The sequence below is a fragment of the Emys orbicularis genome, chromosome 5, assembly GCF_028017835.1.
Source record: "Emys orbicularis isolate rEmyOrb1 chromosome 5, rEmyOrb1.hap1, whole genome shotgun sequence".
Lineage (NCBI taxonomy): Eukaryota > Metazoa > Chordata > Testudines > Emydidae > Emys > Emys orbicularis.
In genome coordinates, this window is record NC_088687.1 from 123,857,379 (window position 1) to 123,879,041 (window position 21,663).

The window sequence follows — 21,663 nt, forward strand, 5'->3', positions numbered from 1 at the left end:
TTGTGCAAAATTGTTTATACGCTGTATATAAGCTATAACCTTTTGTGATACATAATAAGTAGTGCTACACTCAGGGCTGGCTTTAGGACCTGCGGGGCCCGATTCGAATACCTGGCAGTGGTCCCGGTCCTCGGCAGCACTTTGGCGGCGGGGGGTCCGCTCTGCGTCTTCCGTGGCACTGAAGGACCCCCCGCCGCCGAAATGCTGCTGAAGACCCAGAGCGGACCCCGCCGCCGAAGTGCCGCCGAAGACCCGGAGCGGACCACCGCCGGGTGAGTAAAAAAAATTTAAAATTTAAAAAGGTGCCTAAGGCGCGGGGCCCTCTTAGGCGGGGCCCGATTCCAGGGAATCGGTGGAATCGGCCTAAAGCCGGCCCTGGCTACACTTTGTAACATTGGCTTTAGTTGGATATTTTTCTGATTATACAATGGTATCAAAGAAGCTCCTTTGAGACCTTCTCTTTGCTTTCCCTTCTTTATTTCAAAAGCAGATTTTTCTAATCCACTGGAATTTCTTCGATTATATGGTGGACTTGCCTTAACGCGTACATCTCTGTGGGAAGTGGAGCTGCTCTATAGTGCCGCCTTCAGGTCCACACATGGTACTGCAGGCACTCCCTACCTTAGTCTGCAAGGTTTGGCTGCTTGCTAAGGGAAAGGGAGCTTGTGCTGTAACCAGGGCCGGCTCCAGCATTTCTGCCGCCCCAAGCAAAAAAAAAAAAAAAAAAAGCCACGATCGGCGTCGGCAGTTCAGCGGCAGGTCCTTCGCTCCTAGAGGGAGTGAGGGACCTGCCGCCCCCGAATTGCCACAGGTGCCGCCCCTCTCCCTTGTCCGCCCCAAGCACCTGCTTGTTAAGCTGGTGCCTGGAGCCGGCCCTGGCTGTAACCTTGGTGTCAGTCTCCAAACAAAAATAGCAACTCATCATTCATCTGTCTGCGCCTTTAAACAAAGAAAAAAAGCCAACAACCTTTCAATGCAAGTGCTTAGTTGCAGCATTTAGGGCAAGGCCCTGGCCTGGGCCTGTGTTAGCTCAGTGCAGCTGCTCCTCCTCTGTCCCAGTTTCACCCAGCCCCTGAGCAAAAACAGGCAAGTGTCTTTAACTGGCCTACTGGTTCTTGATTGGTCAGTATTTCCTTCTGGCCCTGCTAGGCTTCTGGAGGACTGTCTTGTTGGTCGCTGGGTTTGAGTGGATTTTCCTTGGGCGGGGAGTGTCAGGGCGCTGATGCCTTCAGCAGGGGGCAGAGAAGACCTGATACACTCTGCCACAATCATGCCATGTAGCTTCCCAACCCCTCCTATATAAATTATAGAAATAATCTTCTCAATTTATGGCTAACTAGGCTTGAAGAAAGCGAAACTTACATTGAGGAGTCAACATTTTGTAGGTTACCTGAGTATCAAGCTTTCCCTTAGATGCACAGGGAGGGTCTATACAGCAGCTGGGAGGTATAATTCCCCGTTCAGGGGATATACATGCATTAGCTCTGCTCAAGATAGCACCTAAAAATAGCAATATGGCAACCAGCGCACAGGTGGCAGCTTGGCCTATCCACCCAACTACATACCAAGGTTCAAGTGGGATGGTACTTGGATGGCTAGCGTGAGCTGCAGCCTGTAGTACCACAGCCACACTGCTATTTTTAGGTGATTTCAAGCAGAACTAGCACGTCTGTCTACCTACGCCTGGAGTTACACCACCCAACTGTTGCGTAGATGTACCCAAGATGATTTCAGAGGGTAGAGGATATAGCCCACACTGTAACTGCAGCCAGAGCAAAGTACCTTAGATCTAGGGAGCATGCTTAAATATTGTCCCAGACATAAAGCTAGCAAATTGTTGACCCCCAGCAACATGACTAAGCAAGAGAGCTGGCTGGAAAATTGTTTTCCCATCCTGTGAGAATTTTCCCATCCCAAATCAGGATGAAAAATCAACATCTCACAAACTGATAATCTGGAAAAAGGGGATTGGTTCAACAAACATTTCATTTCAGCTTTGACCTTTTCTAATTTTTTTAACCTTTTTAGTGTAGATTAACTAAATTTTTGATACAAACAGTTTCAAGCAAACAAAAACTTTTTCTTTCAAAAGTGTGAAAAGAGAACTTTAACAACTCAAACCTCCCCCCCCCCCCCGCCCTCCCCCCATATCAGGAAAGTCATCAAAATTGACCCTTTCACTTAAACTATTTCAATGAATCAGCATTTTACGATGAAAAAACATTTTGTTGGAAATTTCCCAACCAGCTCTGTTAAGCAATGTCTGGCAAGCTTTTGTGATTGTTCTCATACAATACCCCGATCCCCATGCCAAGCCATGTTGCCTTTCTTGTGTGCAGAGATCTGCAGGCAAATGGGAGATTTAGCCCTTCCTACCTCCCACCCGGGTGATTTTGCCTTTAATCATTAAAGAACTAAAACCAACTTTGCAGACATCAGCTCCTGCCACCTCGTATTCGGTGGTGGAGTGCTGCGCACCAGTTTGGAGTCGATTGTCACACACCAAACTGGTGGATACAGCAGTTACATGCTGCCATGCGTATCATCTCCGGCACCCTATGTCCAACTCCACTCCCATGGCTCTCAGGCCTGGTCTACACTGGGGTGTGTGTGTGTGTGGGGGGGGGGGGGGATCGATCTAAGATATGCAACTTCAGCTATGAGAATAGCATAGCTGAAGTCTACGTATCTTAGATGGACTTAGAATCACTTCGCATCCTTGCGGCGCGGGATCGACGTCCACAGCTCCCCCGTCGACTTTGCTTACGCCTCTCACCGAGCTGGAGTTCAGCAGTCGATGGGAGAGCGATCGGGGATCGATTTATCGTGTCTACACTACATGCGATAAATCGATCCCCAATAGATCGATTGCTACCCGCCAATCCGGTGGGTAGTGTAGACATACTCTCAGTTCTGAGCAATATTGCTCCTCCTTATATCAGATAAGAGGTTGCCACTGGGAAGTTACTGGAGAAAGTACGCCCCAACTCAAGCCTGCCGCTGCACAATGACCTTTTTAAACCATCAGCTGCATGTTTATCTTCATGTCGCCCATTATGGTCTCATCCGCCACACCAGGACATTAAGGCGGGAAACACTCGGTGAAAGGAATGGATATCTGTTATAATCCCCAACCAGTCCCTCGTCACTGACCCCACAATCTGCCCGCCTGGTTTTGACCTGTCCCATCACCAATGGTCCCTGTTGAACAGGTTCCAGACCGGGCAAGGTCTCCGTGCAGCCAACCAGTATTGCTGGGGCCTTCATGAGAGCCCTTTGTGCAGTTGAGGCGCAACACAGACGATGACAGACATTGTCGATGAATGCCTGCGGCGGCCTAGAAGAACTGCATCACACCACTGAAGATGCCATCACTTGGCTAGACAGCTATGCACACGCTAAATACATTTGGATTAAGCACGACAAATTGCTAAAAAATAAGCAACACTACTCTGATTTAATATCAGTTTCTATTTTGAAAACAAACCAGCCCATGAGCTATGACCAGATAAAAAGGGTGCATCAAACTCTTAAGAAAAATGGCTAAGGCTACGACTCAGATGATCTGTGTTTAAATTCTGCATCTGCCACAGACTTTTGGCAATCTACTTAATCTCTCTGTGCCTCCATTTCCCATCTTCTGCTTCTGTGTTGTATCACTCTTGTTCACTCTTTGCCTGTCTTATCTATTTAGCTTGTAAGTATTTTGGGCAGGATCTACGTGTATGTACAGTACCTAGGACAATGAGAATCCAATCTGTGCTGGAGCCTTTCATCACTACAAATTAATAATAAATTATTATTTTGTTTTATTAATAGGGCCCTACCAAATTCACGGCCATGAAAAATGCGTCATGGACCACGAAATCTGGTCTCACCCATGAAATATGGTCTTTTGTGTGCTTTTATCCTATACTATACAGATTTCATGTGGGAGACTAGCGTTTTTCAAACTGGGGGTCCCAACCCAAAAGGGACTTGCAAGGTTACTGTAGGGGGAGGTCATGATATTGCCACCCTTACTTCTGTGCTGCCTTCAGAGCTGGTCGGCTGGAGAGAGGTGGTTGCTGCTGAGGGCCTCTCTCCAGTTGCCCAGCTCTGAAGGCAGTGCCATCACCAGCAGCAGTGCAGAAATTAGGGTAGCAATACCACAACTAACCTAATTGCCTTCTATGATGAGATAACTGGCTCTGTGGATGAGGGGAAAGCAGGAGACGTGTTATTCCTTGACTTTAGCAAAACTTTTGATATGGTCTCCCACAGTATTCTTGTAGGCAAGTTAAAGAAGTATGGGCTGGATTAATGAACTAAAAGGTGGATAGAAAGCTGGCTAGATCATCAGGCTCAACGGGTAATGATCAATGGCTTCATGTTTAGCTGGTAGCCGGTATCAAGCGGAGTGCCCCAAGGGTCAGTTTTGTTCAATATCTTCATTAATGATCTGCAGGATGGTGTGGACTGCACCCTCAGCAAGTTTGCAGATGACACTAAACTGGGAGGAGTGGTAGATACGCTGGAGGGTAGAGATAGGATACAGAAGGACCTAGACAAATTAGAGGATTGAGCCAAAAGAAATCTGATGAGGTTCAACAAGGATGAGTGCAGAGTCCTGCACTTAGGACGGAAGAATCCCATGAACTGCTACAGACTAGGGACCGAGTGGCTAGGCAGCAGTTCTGCAGAAATGGACCTACGGGTTACAGTGGATGAGAAGCTGGATATGAGTCAACAGTGTGCCCTCGTTGCCAAGAAGGCTAACGGCATTTTGAGCTGATAAGTAGGGGCATTGCCAGCAGATCAAGGGACGTGATCATTCCCCTCTATTCAGCATTGGTGAGGCTTCATCTGGAGTACTGTGTCCAGTTTTGGGCCCCACACTACAGGAAAGATGTGGAAAAATTGGAAAGAGACCAGCGGAGGGCAACAAAAATGATTAGGGGGCTGGAGCAAATGACTTATGAGGAGAGGCTGAGGGAACTGGGATTGTTTAGTCTGCAGAAGAGAAGAATAAGGGGGGATTTGATGGCTGCTTTCAACTACCTGAAAGGGGGTTCCAAAGAGGATGGATCTAGACTGTTCTCAGTGGTACCAGATGACAGAACAAGGAGTAATGGTCTCAAGTTGCAGTGGGGGAGGTTTAGGTTGGATATTAGGAAAACCTTTTTCACTAGGAGGGTGGTGAAGCACTGGAATGGGTTACCTAGGGAGGTGGTGGAATCTCCTTCCTTAGAGGTTTTTAAGGTCAGGCTTGATGAAGCCCTGGCTGGGATGATTTAGTTGGGGATTGGTCCTGCTTTGAGCAGGGGGTTGAACTAGATGACCTCCTGAGGTCCCTTCTAACCCTGATATTCTATGATTAATCCCCCTACAATAACTTTCAGCCCCTGCCCCCACAATTCCCTCCTGGGTCAGGACTCCTACAGTTACAGCACTGTGAAATTTCAGATTTAAATATTTGAAATAATGAAATTTATTATTTTTAAAATCCTATGACCATGAAATTGACCAAAATGGGCTGTGAATTTGGTAGGGCCCTATTTATTACACATAAAACAAAGTTGACAGTAAAGAATTTTTTTCTCAAGCTGTCGAATGGTCAAAATATGTTGGTACACTTTACTTGCTATAGAATAAACCATCTCATATATCTTATAATTTCAAAAGGGGCTGTACAGAACCCTTTGAGGGGCTGAATTTTCTTTTTTCTCTCTCTCTCTCTCGTGTAGATGAGTTAATGATCTCAAAATGTATTTGTGAGAAAACCTGTTCCCAATCCACCACCACCACAAGTGAAGTATGCAAAATATTGTGTCCATTACAAAAATACAATGTTGCAACTCTGCTTCAAGAATATGTATATAATTTAAAGTGTGGTTACAATAAGTATCTTGAATTTCTTGTTTGCTGCGCCACATTAGAAGCCGAGGCATTTTTTCACATAACAAAAAGTCCAGGGCCAGATCCTCAGTGGTGGAAAGGGGCATAGTACTAAGGCAGTTGTCAGTTTACACTAGCTGAGGAGCTCATAATTCCATATTCAGAAGGGTCTAGTCTGTCCATAGTTATACCTAAACAAGGTTTATACGGGATATTTACAAACCGAGCTGATCAAACTATTTATTATGGATAGTTATTTACAAACACAGGTGTTGTTCCTGCATCATCTTCTGTGCAGGCAGACTTCCGCACTAGTGTGGTACATTGTGCATGGTTGGGACCTTGGAGCGTTTTTTGGTTAGAAATTTGGTTTTGAGTTAATTTTCTCTCTTCCCCCCGACCTTCCCTCCTCAGATATGTTCTTTTATTCATATTTGGGATTTGTCAACTGTATTGTTTCTGCTTGGATGGATGAAACTTTGGTGTTGTTTTTTTGAAAGGAAGAAAAATGAATAGGAACAACACATTATTGCATATTCTTGAATCAAAATTGCAACATTTATTTATGTGAAGGACAGGGGTGGGGGTTATATTCGAGTTCTTCAGAAGGTACTTCAGCTAGTAGATTGGTAACAGGTTCTCTCACACAGTCTCTCACTGCTTATGAGCTGAAAACTGAAATTAATGAAACCCTAGGCTTTGCCAACACTTTCAGAAATTCATGGCAGTGGTCCAAACATCCACAAATAATGAATAATATCGTGCCAGAAATCAAAGCAAGCCAAGCCATGTTTCTTTATTTGTGATAATATCACTTATTTCACTAATTGGCTACCTCTATTTGTAAATAAAAACCTATTTTTAATTATCACTCACCTGCTGATGCTAAAATCCTTTTTTGAAAGTAACCCCCAAAATCGTAATATACAAAATGATACTGAACCTTTTCCATTTGAGACAAGTTATTTGTTACTTATGGTTCTGCAGTTGGCATCTCTCTTTTTACATGACCATTATAAAAATATTGTTTTTGGAAAATGTGTGTGTGTGCGCGCGTATGTACACACACTCTATATACATGTGTGTCACAGTTCAGGGCAACTGCACCTGTATTTCCCCTCTACGGTCAAACAAGGACACCACCGTAGGCTTCAGGCTCATCTGGCTGTCATCTCTCTTGAATGGAGACATGCATCTCCATCCCTTCTGACTGGGATATTTCCAGGCGCAGCCCCAACTATATTGTCATATCCCAGCCAAAGATTCTGTCTAAGCAGGCCTGCTTACTTTCTCTTCAGAGACTAACAACAGAGTAATTGCCCACAGTTATAAGGTACCACATAGCACTTCCTATGCAAACCTATTTTGTTCTTAAAGGATGTAAAAGCATTACAGAGAAGACTTATTAAAAACAATAGAAGAACCTACACAGATGCTAATAAGCTTACTAGAGGTCACCCCAATCCAAACATGGGCTCTGGCAGGAGCAGTCCTTCAAAACCCCACCCAACGGGTTTCCTTGTGGTTTCAAATTCATCAGCGCTTCAGCTCAGAACATGCACCTAATCTTGTGGGGCCTCAGTAAGCCCAGTCCTTCCAACATTTCCCCAAGGATTGAGGCTCTCCATGACCAGGAAGAAGACCATGAGCCTGTTTAAAACCAGGCCATTTATCCAAAAATCCTTGCTTTGTCTGTTAGTTCCTGGAGAATCCGGTTTGAACTAGAATATGCAAAACTCTCCAGGGTGTAGCTTCAAAGGGCTGATAACCAGAGGAATTACATTAGCATCTCTTCCTCCTAGAGGAGTTAGACACAGTTCCACAAAGGCACATACACAATTGCATTTTTAATATAATGGACCCCAAAGATATTAAACCTAATTCAATAAGGTTTAACTTAAGTCAATCAAGATTTTCTTAATTCCATAAGGTTTTAGGTATGTATTATAGGGCTGGGAGTGGTGTCCATCATTAAGATTGCCCAACACTTGCCATTATCAAACAGTGTTTTCAGTTGCTTATAACTTTACCAAACTAACAGTTCAGGCTGAAATTTTCCACACTAGCTGTCTGATTCAGGCTGTGTGGGTTTTGTTGTTTTAATTTCAGGCAAAACAGTTCAGCCATTTCTGAGAACAATGCTAGGGAAAAATACACTGTTTTGCCAACATTAAAAAATTCTGGCAATGTTTTCTTTGAACTGGTCTGGCACACCCATGCTTTGGAACAGGGGCTTGAAATTTGGTGGTGGGGTGAAGAAGAGGTTGGCCTCTGTGTTGGGGATGTGCATTTTGTCCTCCTCATGAAAATTTGGCCAAGTTATATATATATATTTTTTATTAATGGAGATATCCTATCTCCTAGAACTGGAAGGGACCTTGAAAGGTCATCGAGTCCAGCCCTCTGCCTTCACTAGCAGGACCAAGTACTGATTTTGCCCCAGATCCCTAAGTGGCCCTCTCAAGGATTGAACTCACAATGCTGGGTTTAGCAGGCCAATGCTCAAACCACTGAGCTATCCCTCCCCACATTTCACACATGCTCAGTACAGACTTGCTAGAGCTTTGCAGTGAAGTTCCCCAAAGATTCCATAGACACTGGACATGTTCCAGCCCGGGGATGAGCAGGACTTTCCCTGCAATTGCAGGTCTGGCTGGGCTACTGCAGGTTGTGCTGAGTCTGGGTCCTGGCACCTGAACTGAGAGCCTGCCTCTCTGTTGTTCTCAAAGACCTCCCTGGTGGGTCCAGAGAGTGTAGAGGAGAACATAGAAATGGACATACTGGGCCAGACCAATGGTCCATCTAACCCAGTATCCTGTCTTCCAACAGTGGCCGGCACCAGAGCCTTCAGAACAGGGCAATTAACAAGTGATCCATCTCCTGTTGTCCAGTCCCAGCTTCTAGCAGTCAGAAGTTTAGGGACATCCAGAGCATGGGGTTGCATCCCTGACCATCTTGGCTAATAGTCATTGATGGACCTATCTTCCGTGGGCTTATCTAATTTTTCTTTGAACCCAGTTACACTTTTGGCCTTCACAGCATGCCCTGGTAATGAGTTCCACTGGTTGACTGTGTGTTGTGTGAAAAAATTAGTTCCTTAGTTTGTTTTAAACCTGATGCCTATTAAATCACTGGGTGACCCCTCATTCTTGTGTTGTGTGATGTGGTAGTGAATAAAAAAGTGTAATTTTTCTCCACACCATTCATGAGTTTATAGACCTCTATCACCTCTACCTCCCCCTGTCGACTCTTTTCCCAGCTGACCAGTCCTAGTTCTTCTCTGTACTTTTTCCAATTCTAATATATCTTTTCAAGATGGGGCAACCAGAACTGTCTGCAGTATTCAAGGTGCGTGTGTACTATGTATTTATATAGTGGCATGATGATGTTTTCTGTCTTATTATCTATCCCTTTCCTAATGGTTCCTAACATTCTGTTAGCTTTTTCGACTGTTGCTACAAAATGAGCAGATGTTTTCAGAGAACTATCCACAATGACTCCAAGATCTCTTTCTTGAGTCATAAATAGACCCCATCATTTGTATGTAGAGTTGGGATTATGTTTTCCAATGTGCATTACTTTGCATTTGACATATGAAATTCAGTGTTGATATTTTATTGCCTCAGTAACCCAGTTTTGTGAGATCCCTTTGTAACTCTTTGCAGTCAGCTTTGACTTAAGTATCCTCAGTAATTTTGTATCATCTGCAAACTTTGCCACCTCGCTGTTTACTTCTTTTGCCAGATCATTTATGAATATGTTGAATAGTACTGATCCCTGTACAGATCCTTGGGGAACCTGTTATTTACCAGTCTCCACTGTGAAAATTGACCATTTATTCTTACCCTTTGTTTCCTATTTTTTAACCAGTTACTGATCCATGAGAGGACCTTCCCTTTTGTCCCTTGCTTTGCTTATGAGCTTTTAGTGAGGAACCTTTTCAAAGGCTTTCTGAAAGTTCAAGTTCATTATATCCACTGGATCACCCTGTCCACATGTTTTTTGACACCCTTAAAAAATTCTAATAGATTGGTGAGGCATGATTTCCCTTTACAAAAGCAATGTTGACTCTTCCCCAACATATCATGTTCAGCTGTGTGTCTGATAATTCTGTTCTTTACTATAGTTTCAACCAATTTGCCTGGCACTGATGTTAGGTTTACTGGCCTGTAATTGCCAGAATCTCCTCTGGAGTCTTTTTTTTTTTTTTTTTAATGGCATCATATTCCTATCCACCAGTCATCTGGTACAGAAGCCGATTTAAATTATAGCTTACATACCACAGTTAGTAGTTCTGCAATTTCATATTTGAGTTCCCTCAGAACTCTTGTGTGAATACCATCTGGTCCTGGTGACTGATTACTGTTAAATTTATCAATTTGTTCCAAAACCTCCTCTATTGACAAGGTGCCTGCTTTGAATCCAGAGGATACAAGAGCCACATCTGGAGGCGATGGAGGGGAGCAGATTGGGACAAGGAGCCTGGGAGGAATGGAGACTGGAGAGGAGCAGGGAACTGGGACAGAATGGCAAAGAGAATGATATAGGGAGCTTGGGGGATGAGGGAAGAGCAGAAGAGTACAAAACTGGTTGGGCAAAGGGGTCCCATTAAGGTTGTTCAGGAAACCTTTGTTCTGGCATTTCCTAACTTCTGAGTGCTTGACTTTGCAATCTTAATATTATTTTAGTGTAGCGAGTGTGTGTGTAAAATATGTTGCAAACACTGTGTCTAAGTAAAATATGTTGCAAACAAAAAGTAAAAGAATAATTACAGGGAGCATAATTTGGAGTCTGACTAAAACAAAGAGAAATTTAGATTTACTAATTGATTGTCTTGCTCAGATTTTGATCTTAGTGTAAAGTCTCTTGTTTGTGTTTGTGATTATTCTATTGTGCTAATTGTCTTTTTTTCAATCACAATAGTCTCATTAGACTCAGAAACCCTGCAGGCAAAGCCAGCTGCTGGCATGATGCAAATTTTTAAAGGTCAAAAGTAGTTTGACACTTTTTGTCCAATTGACTGTGTACTTCTGGACAGTTTGTTTACTCCAGTAGTTCCATTTGTTGAGCAATCTACAGGCCCGATCCTGTAAAATGCTCAGCACCTCCTGAGAAGTACGGAGTGTACCAACTCCTGTTGATGTCAGTGTGGATTAAGGGAGCTCAGCCCCGCACAGCATTGATCTTCATGGAAGCCATTGCAAATCAGGAGGCTTTTAATGGGGGTAATTTCTGTTCACAGACATTTATTGACTTTAGATCGATGACATTTTATTTAGTGCTGCTCAGAATTCAATTTAGATTTCAATACTTTCTTTAGGTTAACTTGAGCTCATGGAGCTTTTTTGGGAACAGCAAAGGATAGATTTTATTCTTGTCCCTTACAAGTGCAGAAAGAAATCAATCTGACACTGAAGAGCTGGAAATGCCAGCAATTATTCCGAGATAAAACTTCTTGATTAGTTGTAGCCCATCTTCCCTCTTTTAACCTAAAGATATAAAAAAGTTTGCACATGCCTCTGGTTTTCCTGTTTAAGGGCTACGTTGCTTCTTTAAGGCACAGGCCTGTATGGTACACCTCTCAGGATTTGCTCTAGGAGGCACTGTGCCTCAAGAAGAACACAGTGCACATTATTCACATAGCTCTCCCTATGTTCGGACTAGTAAATAACTGCCAATAACATGATATGGTAAATGTTGCTAAATGGCAATCACTGAAGGATTACAACAAGTAATACAAAATAGAAGTTCCTGGCTGCATAAGATCTCTTAGGTTTTTTTTCCCCCCTTGGTATAACCTAGATCAGACTAGGCTGAGTATGAGTTAAGTTCACGTAGCATGTCAATTACTGTGATTTCTAGAAAGGTAAGTGAGAGTGTCCTCAGGACACCTATATTTCATTTGTATTTTCTACTGGTGAATTGGAGTCTTACATAATGTCTTGAACTTGTAGAATGTGTAGAGCTTTCCTAGAGGTTTATCTGCCTCAATAAAAGTCAGGATACTAAGGAAGATGCATTCTAAAAGTCCATTCTAAAATATCCCAGCCAAGGTTTGTCTGAGGCAAGCAGATCTCGAGTGCTCATGAACAGATCAGTGTGATGCATTTTTCTCAAAACATGCAAAACTCACCTGGTTTGGGGTTTTCCTTCTTACGCATCTGAAGCTTAGCAGCTTCGGCAAAAGGGTAATGAAGGTTCATGAGCAGTTTGAATAAACGTAGGCCTAGTTATGAGTGAAGCTGATTTAATTTATTGTTTCATATTGAAGACTTGTAAGATGTTTGGTTTTGCAGAGATTTGGTAGAAATCCAAGTGAAACTCAAGAGTTTCAACTGAGTAACAATTTGAATTTTCGGGTCCATCTAAGTCCCACCGCACAAACCAGAAATTGGGGAGTGAAAGGGTGAACTAACCTGAATGAAACCCAGTGAGAATTAGACTGGTTGGTCTGGATGCTGTCAAGTGTTAGAATTTGTAGTTCAGATTACTACCCAAATCCTAAAAGCATAAAAATTTAAGATCCAGAATTCAACCCAAAATGATGCAATAGCTGTTCTCAGTAGATTTATGCCATTTCCATCTTTCCCCCATCAAAATCCTCCAGAGCTCAAAATAAAGAGGTTGGATACCTGCATAGCTGGATATCTGAAAAATAATCATGCAGCCATCACAAGAAAAAACCAAACAACAGCGCTCAGCTAGAGCAGTCACAATTAGAAACATGCCTTGTCTATCCTGAGGAGCAGACAGATGGTTTCTTCCTTTCTCGGAACCATATTTTAGGGTTCACTTTGTAAATCCATTATATCCTTTTTACATATTTGTTTCAAATTAAAATCTCAAGCAAATTTTGCATAGAGATATAAAAAAGGGAATTCTATTTTTAAGAAGCATAACAACAAAAGAAAAAGAAATAATCAAGTTCTTACCTAAGGATTTGACGCTTGTAGAAAAGATGCAGTGATAATTGTAGGTACTATCATCATGATATTATCATTTTCAACTAATCTGGTATTCAATTGAATTCAATCTGCAAAATAAATTGACAAGAAATGTCATCAGTGTCAAATTAACATTTTAAACCTATTAGAAAACACTGCTAGCCTCATATTACAACAAAATCAATGGCTCAGTTTAGGAAAGCCATTCACTATCATGCCATAGACAATGACCCCTATCTTAAGATTTATCAAAGTTCACAGGTCAATGAAGTGGGAGGATCTCTGCTTGTCCTAACCCTTAGTAATAACCTAATGGAGCAAAAAACTAAGTTTTAAGTGCTGATAATTTAGTCTATGAAATTCATGCCTTTTGACCCTGAACTAAGAGACAAGAGAATCTCATCTTGTCTTCAATTAAATGTAAAGCTGTTTTAAACACCTTATCTGAGCCAGGATTCACAAGGTCCTCGTATTTTTAATGCACTCTTTTAAATTGCAGTATAAATAACTGTACAGATACTGGATGTGGCAGATGAATTTTTCACAACTATAGGGTAAAATCTTTATCTCTTCTGAAGTCAATGAGACAAGTCCCCATTGACCTCAGTGGGGCCTGGATTTCATCTATGTTGTTTTGCAATCATGGGACTCTGTCTTGTCCTCACTAAACACATGCAATTCCCAATGACGCCATCGACAGCAGAATACACTCTGTAAGGGCTGAAGGCAGTGTGAGAAGGAGAGAGAGATGAGATGGTCTGAAAGGGATAGCTGACTTGGGTTATACCATTTCTAAACTGCAGAAAACATTTTTGTCTAAAATTGGCTCTAGTCCTCAATAAATCTTCATTATTTGGTAAATCCCACATGGCAAGAGTATTAAAAACCATGATCAGCATGAGTTACCGGGCTGTATAAGCCCATGGCTGTGTCCAAACTGCAGTATGTATACCATTTGTATTGATAGTGCCCTTCCACTAGGGCTCTCCAAAAACCAAATATCGCTTCAGAGGCAGGTCCAAAATATAGGGGTGGGGGGGAATTGTTTGGGGCTGACCCAAAATGAAAATGTTTAGAAATTTTTGGTGAACTGAAATGTTTAAAAAAGTTTCATTTCAATTATAAAGGGCTTTTTTTTTTAGTTGTTTTTAATTAAAACGGAGGGAAACTCCAACATTTCTAAACATTTTTCTTCCTTGACAGAAACAATTTACTGAAATTGACCTGAATTCACAAATTGTTTCAATTGACCTGAACCTGTATTTTTTGGTGAAAAAGGGTTTCACATGAAAAATTCCACCTAGCTCTAATTTACACTATATAAAACCCCATGCTTAATTCATGCCACCTCTAAGCTTGGCAGTTCATAACCCTGGCACCCCTGGGCTTGCTCCATTGGTTATGAAAGTAAAAAAATTGCTTGAGCCCCGGCACCTCTTTCATTACAAATTAAGCACAGGTAAAACCATAAAGCTAGTAGTTACTTTGGATTGCATAAGTGTAACTGAGATTAGAATCTGACCCCTTAATTCATTTTAAAGATACAGAAAATGCCAGTCAATACTGTCAAGAAATCAGGTTTGCAGTGTTTTTTTTAGCCATGTTAGTCCCAGAATATTAGAGATATAAAGTGGGTGAGGTGATATCTTTTATTGGACCAACTTCTGTTGGTGAGAAAGACAAGCTTTTGAGCTATGCAAAGCTGATGAAGTTGGTCCAATAAAAGATATTACTTCATCCACCTTGTCTCAGGAAATCAATGGTGATTTCTTTTATTTTGTTTGTGAACCTACAGTTCTTTGTCTAGAAGGATGGGGTTTGCATCGTGACTCTGTATTGCATTGCTCAGACTTTCAAAAGCTTTCAGCATTGGCCTAGCAGTGCTCAGTCAATGCTGAGCACTTTTGAAAATTCTGCCCTGCATCAATAAGCAGTGATGTTTCATAGCTACATTTAGGCCCTGATCCCGCAAAGCCTTATGCACATGTTTACCTTTAAACATTCCCTTGAAGTCAATGGGAGTATGCACATGTTTAAAAGTATGTAAGTGTTTGCATGATCGGGGTCTAAAAAAGAGAGAACTAAAGATAGCCACAAAATGCAGTAAGTGACCAAAGTATAATGGAAACTGTGTAATGTAAAATGGTTCATAACCTTACATTTACTTGGCAATAGCACATCTGTCACAATTATTATTATCATCATCTATTAGTTACATTACCATAAGCTTAGGAGCCCCAGTCATGGACCAGGACCCCATTGTGCTAGGCACTGTACAAATACAGAACAAAAAGATGGTTACTAAAATCATGGCTTTCTTTCACTAAAGATAATATTCATGAATGGAGCTTATGGGGGGGGCGGATCACAAAATAAAATGTAGAGGAATGTCAACATTTTCAAAAGCATTTTCACCTCATTCATTTTCAAGATTTTTCATTCTTCTACATTTTCTGCTGAATTTTTATTAAAAAAAATAGTTGTTTCAAAATCATTAATTTTCAAAAACAAAGGTTTTTTTTATTTAGAAATGTAAACATTACAGTGAAAATACAAACATGTAAATTATTTTCTAAATCAACTCTAATTTCAATTTTGAAAAAAAATCCCATCAATTAAGATGACCAGTCAAAATCAGCAATGGGGAAAAAAAAAAAAAACTAAAAATGTTTAATGGACACTGAATAACAAGCAAGTGAAATATAAACCACATGGATCCTCTTGGGTCTGACAGGCCACATGACAAGCAAAAATAAACCACAGCTAAGGACAACAAAGAAATTTTGCCAACTGAAGTACTCTGATTTTGTAGCAAGTTTTGCTGTTTAACTTTAAGCTTCTGCTCTTGGAGTCATGTGATTACATGAGAAACTAAGCTTCCGTTTTTTAAAAATAAATTAGTTTCTAGCCCTCATGGCTGCAGGGAAAAACTTGAAAGGATGAAGCCATGTTTTTTAGTGGCCTGAGTCATGATTTTTGCTTGGGGCAGATAATACTGTAACAGGCTGGATTTCTCATCAAAATTGTCTATTGGAAGCAAGAACATTGTTGTGGGAAAATTACACTTTCAGAGTTTGTTCCAAAGATTTCTAACAGGTCTTACATGATCTAGAGTCTCCAGCATGAAATAACAGGTGAAAAAAGTGTGATTGTGGCTAGATTGTGCCTGTTATACGCCAACCTGTAATGGGAGCAGCAGTACAGCACTGAACCACCCTGAGAGCACCAGCAACTACCTCCTGGTTCACAAGGGTTTTTTTCCAACCACTACTTTGAGGGAGTGCAGCATAGTCCATCCTACTATATGGCCAGCCAGCTCTGCTGGCCAGTGTATAAAAGGCAGACCACAGTCCCTCTTTCTCTCCACCATGCTCAGCTAATGTGTGCCTCCCAGGGGGCAGAGGGGTGCTAATCAGAAATCAGACACTATGCTTCCCTGACTTTGGGAGCTGCAGGTTTTCCAGGGCATAAAGGCAGGGGGAGGACAGATATTTCTTACTCCCTCTCTCCTACCACACACCCACATAAGAGCTAGACAAAATCTCAGCTCTCCTAAACATTCAAAAGATGATGACAATATTCTGGAAGCTCTGTAAACCTGGTGCTATTTCCCTGTAGTTCCATCCCCTTTGTCCCACTCAGGTAGCCCAAAGGGGCAGTAACCCAGCTGCAAACGCCTAGCAAAAAAAAAATTCCTGTTTGAAGCAGCCTGGGCCATAGGTCTCTGAACTCACCCTTTCTTGGGGCATCCTTCTGCTTATCAAGGCAAAGAGAGCTTGGATGGAACAGCTATGTTATTTGCATGTAAACAATACACAACTAACATACCAGTAACCAGAGCCTGGTGTTACTGACTGCAATTCCCCGCTGTCCAGAACCATGCTTTCTATTACAACTTTGGTATCTGCAGCCATGCTCAAAACAATCACAGCTGTTCCACACAGGTGTAGGGAGTGTGGTGGATTGGGAGTAGTCCTCCAATGGTGTAGGATTCTAAACCTGTGGAACTTAAAGCTGTCTGGCCTCAGGTTTTAGTGTATTGGGGCCAGTTTTAGTCCCAAGAACCAGGAAGGTGAAACCAGCCATCTGACTCCTTCTGTGCTCAGACCCTAGCCCATAATCTTGTTTACAGGACAATCTACATTACGGTAGACAAACTGCAATTCACCTAATATAAAACACAAATGTATAAGCTGTTCAAAAGCTACGCAACTGGAACAGTAACTCATCAAATGTAACTTGAGATATAAAACTATTATACCTCAGAGTGCTAGGATTCAACTCAAGTAGAAAGCAAAAAAAGAAGGTACCAACGGGCTCGACTTCTGCCCTCACATACGTTCATGCAGTTCCTTCAACTGGGACCTGCAAACATGTATCTGTGGGCAAAATACTGCCACATGTTAGCAATTAGCATATACTGCTCAACAATAATATGTTAATAGTGGTAAAATTATTCAAGTCTTAGGAATCTTCTTTCAGGTCTGATGAGTGCATGTTCCCTCCCAGAACATGTTGGAACCTAGCAACTGATCCCAACGTAGATCAATCACAGAATGCAAGACAGTGATTAAAAGGCCCACACCCTGTTCACACAACACTGCCCGTCAAGTCTCTGAAGTTTAGGGTTCCAACTGAGAAAACTTTTTTAATTCCCAGCTTCAGAATGTGCTTCTTTTAATCACTCTTCTTCTTGTATCCTGTGTTCTCCCTCCTCCAACTGAGAAATCTTTACTTGATTTGGCTGATTCCTTACAGGTGGCATTAAGTAGAAATGTTTTTAACTTGCAAAGCACACAGCAAGAACAAAGCTGAGTATGGTTTGATTTTCCCCGCCCTCACCCAAGTATGTGCAGTGGTGCTGCAACTAGGAGTGCTAGGGGTCCTGTCGCACCCCCTGGCTTGAAGTAGTAATAACAGACACCAAATCCATGGTTACCATTATCAACACCCCCACTATAAAAACTGTTCCAGCAGCCCTACGTATGTGTACAATGAAGTGAATTCTGCAGGTTAAAAACAATAAAGGCTTAAAGGGCCACATTTTTAAGTGTATTTAGATGCCAAAATACCTTTGAAAATCTGGCTCAAAGTCTCTAAGGCACAGCCCCATGCTGGGGACATACAAACGCATTCAACCGTGCCTCGGGGAAATTTTACTAAGATTCAGCCTTAGAAAGGCACAATCCCTCCTCAAGATACTTGATGCATACCAGGTGCTGGAGTATCCTGTTTTGCCCCTGCATGACTGGCCCATAGGCATATGTAGAAGAAGACAATGACTCTAAAGCAGTCCCTGTGCTCCCTTTAGAGAAAGGACTGCCATTGTGGCTGGCCCTACACAGGGCATGAAAGAGAGAGGATTCCTGTGGCCTCTTTTTCCACACACCTGACTCTAAATTAAATTAACAGGGCCAGACCCTCAGCTGGTCTAAATCAGCATAACTTCACTGAAGCCCACAGCATTACTCCAGTTTTGACCAGAGTAAGGCAGTGGTGAATCAGGTCCACTATTGCTTAAAAATTATAAGCCAGTTTCTGTTTTCAGTTATACCGGTTTAAATTTGGAATAAATCTGACTACAATGGAGGCACTCCCAAGTAACTGAGCTTTTCTTGTTCAAGGACTGTATTGTAGGACTTTGTTTATTTTTGTTTTTTAATTACATAGTGTTTAAAAAGAGATTGGCCATAGCTGTGGAAACTTAATAGATGCCTGCTATATAAATAGTAGATGAGATCAGGATCTTGTCCTGCATGTTTCACATGCTACTTTTCATGAAAAATATTTGCTTTGACTCTCCTGCACTGTACTGAATAAAACAGATTTCTGGCTAATAGTTATGTGACAAAAGTTAAGAAATGTGTCATAGCCTTTGGGCTTTACCTGAGGCCTCTGTCATTAGCCACTGACAAGCAACTAATTAAGAAGTACCCTGTACTCTTTCCTTAGATTCTTGTCTTGGCACTTCTAAGATTACAGCATGTGACAGGATGGAAGGGCGTTAGCCTTTTCAGTCTGACAGTTAAATGTACAGATTGCTGTTTGAGCCACAGGGCATTTGCTAAAAGAAATCATCCTTACTGAGCTTGCTAGAATGGACAGAAACTTGAAACATCTGTGATGGCTACAAAATCCCACATTAGGAACCTGTTTTTTTACAATGAAGCATACTGTGCATATGATATTAGTGTGATATTAAAACTACTGCTATGTGATAGAAAGACTGCTTTCAACTGCTTACTTGGCTACCTGCTCCTTATGTAGTATTTCAGGCAAATAAGTATGAATGACGCATACTGGGCCATTACAGTAAGATGGTTGTTCTACAAATGGACTTTAGGCCCAGTCCTTGCAAATTGAAAACTCCTATTGGTTTCAATGGGAGCCTTTCTTGGGTGAGAGCTGAAAGATAGGATTGTTTGGGGATTTTTTTTATTTAATATTATATAGTGGTTTTAAAAATAATAATAATTAATAATAGCTGGCCACAGCAGTGGGAACGTCATAGATGTCTGCTATTAAATCTCTTTAATGTTCTCATGTATTTCTATCACTTCTGAGTGTGTTTGCTATCTGTTCCTGCCACAGCTTTGAAAATAGTTATAGTGAGTCTTTATTCAGTGGCTTTATGATGGGAACTAGAATAGAACCCACTGGATTACAACTGATGACATTTAAGCAATGAATAGCCATATTTTTACAGGCATAGTTTAGCACGTCCCTGAATGACACATCAATACTGAAGAGATGAGGTAGGTGATGTAATATCTTCTATTGGATCAACTTTTGTTGGTAAGACCTGAGGAGCTCTGTGTAACTCAAAAGCTTGTGTCTTTCACCAACAGAAGTTGGTTCAATAAAAGATATTACCTCACCTACCTTGTCTCTTTTGTATCCTAGGACCAACACAGCTGCAACAACATTGCAAACATCAATACCAAGGCTCATATATGTGCCACTACAAAACTGTGCCTTTAAAAATTGGGCTCAGAATGCTTATATACTGAGATAATTAAAGTAACTAGTGAAAAGGTTCAGGTTCATATCATTTTATTTTATCCTTAGCTCTCACTGTTCTAACTAGTCAATGTGTGAAAATATAGAAAACAAGTCAGAAGAGGGGAACACATTTTTTGTCAATGTGCATAAAATTGTCATGCCACCAACAGAGGATAGATCAGCTGATAGTTCATTGGATCTTAGCCTAAAGGCCCTAAAGAAGCTCTCTTTGTGACCCAGCTTATACTGATGAAGTGCTTTTCCATCTCCTCCAAGTAAAAGATTGATGCTCTGAGCCAAAATATTACTGCAGTTTTAGTTCTCATATGTATCAATTATTGTTTCTTAATGAAAATGTGAGCTTGGGTTTTTTTAACATCTTTGTGATTTGAACTCCTCGTTTTTTGGTTATACATCTCCACACTCACAATGGGCCAGATCCTTAGCTGTGATAATGTAAAACCAATTTACATTAGCAGAGGGTCTGGACCATGAACTTTTCAGTATTGTATTGGGGATTTCTTACTTTTAGGTAATGGTCACACTTTCCTTTCAATTTTTAGCTGAGTGGAATAGTTGCTCACTAGCCTGAAACTGTAAGTTTTTAGGTATCTTCATTTCACTTTTTAGTTTGGGATTTTAGGTGGATCTTTTTTAATGATTTCTCAAGTACCATCAACAAGCAGCAGACTGGTCATTATGGAAATAATATTATACAGCAGATGATGGTGATTTTCTTTGTTTTTATGGGTCTTTACCACCACTAGGTGGAAGTACTCTTACAGGTGGATCAATAGCACAATGCCCTATTGTTTAAGTATTTGTGGGTACTTTTAGTCTTTTTCCTTATGAAATTACTAGGATCACACACTAATTCTTTCCTGCATGTTCACTGATTGCAGAAACTTTTATAAAATATCCTTTACACCATATAACATTTTCCCTTGTGTGCAGTTTCTCATCATATTCCTCAATTTCAGACGCAAGGGACTTGATTCTTCCCTTAGTTAAACTGGTGTAACTCTGGAGTAACTGTGTTGTGGCAATAAAATTACATTAGTGAAAATCAGAACTTGAGATTAGAATCAGGCTTGGGATCTATTCTAGTGGTGCAGGATCAAGATTATCATCCTAATTAATTATTTCTGCTACACATAATAATATTAATTAATTAACAAACAAATTAAGTTCCTTCTAAGCTAAACATTGGGTGGCTCCCAAACTTGTTCCGCTGCTTGTGCAGGGAAAGCCCCTGGTGGGCCGGGCCGGTTTGTTTACCTGCCGCGTCCACAGGTTCGGCCGATCGCGGCTCCCAGTGACCGTGGTTCGCTGCTCCAGGCTCCGGCTTCCAGCAGCTCCCATTGGCCTGGAGCAGCAAACCAGCCCAGCCCGCCAGGGGCTTTCCCTGCACAAGTGGCGGAACAAGTTTGGAAACCACTGGGTTAAACTAAAAGGTTAGGCCCTGCTTCCTCAGCAATTCCTTACACGGAATTCTCATCAAGTTAAACAGAAGTCACATACAGACCCAAAGTAACTGCAGGAAGGGAAAAAACTAGCCATTTATTTTAGCACCTTAAGATCTGCTCACTGACCGCTCACACTGCAAAAACATGGAAATATCAGATCTTACCATGAGGAGATACACATCACAATAAGACGAATGGTGAGAGCCAAATTCCATTCTCATTAATGATGTTGTAAATTTGGAGTGGCTTCATTGAAGCCAATCGAGTTACTACAGATTTACACTAGTGAGACTGAGAATAGAATTTGGCAAGATCCTCAACTGGTGAAAATTGGCACAGTTCCCTTGACTTTAGTGGAGCTATGCCAAGTCACC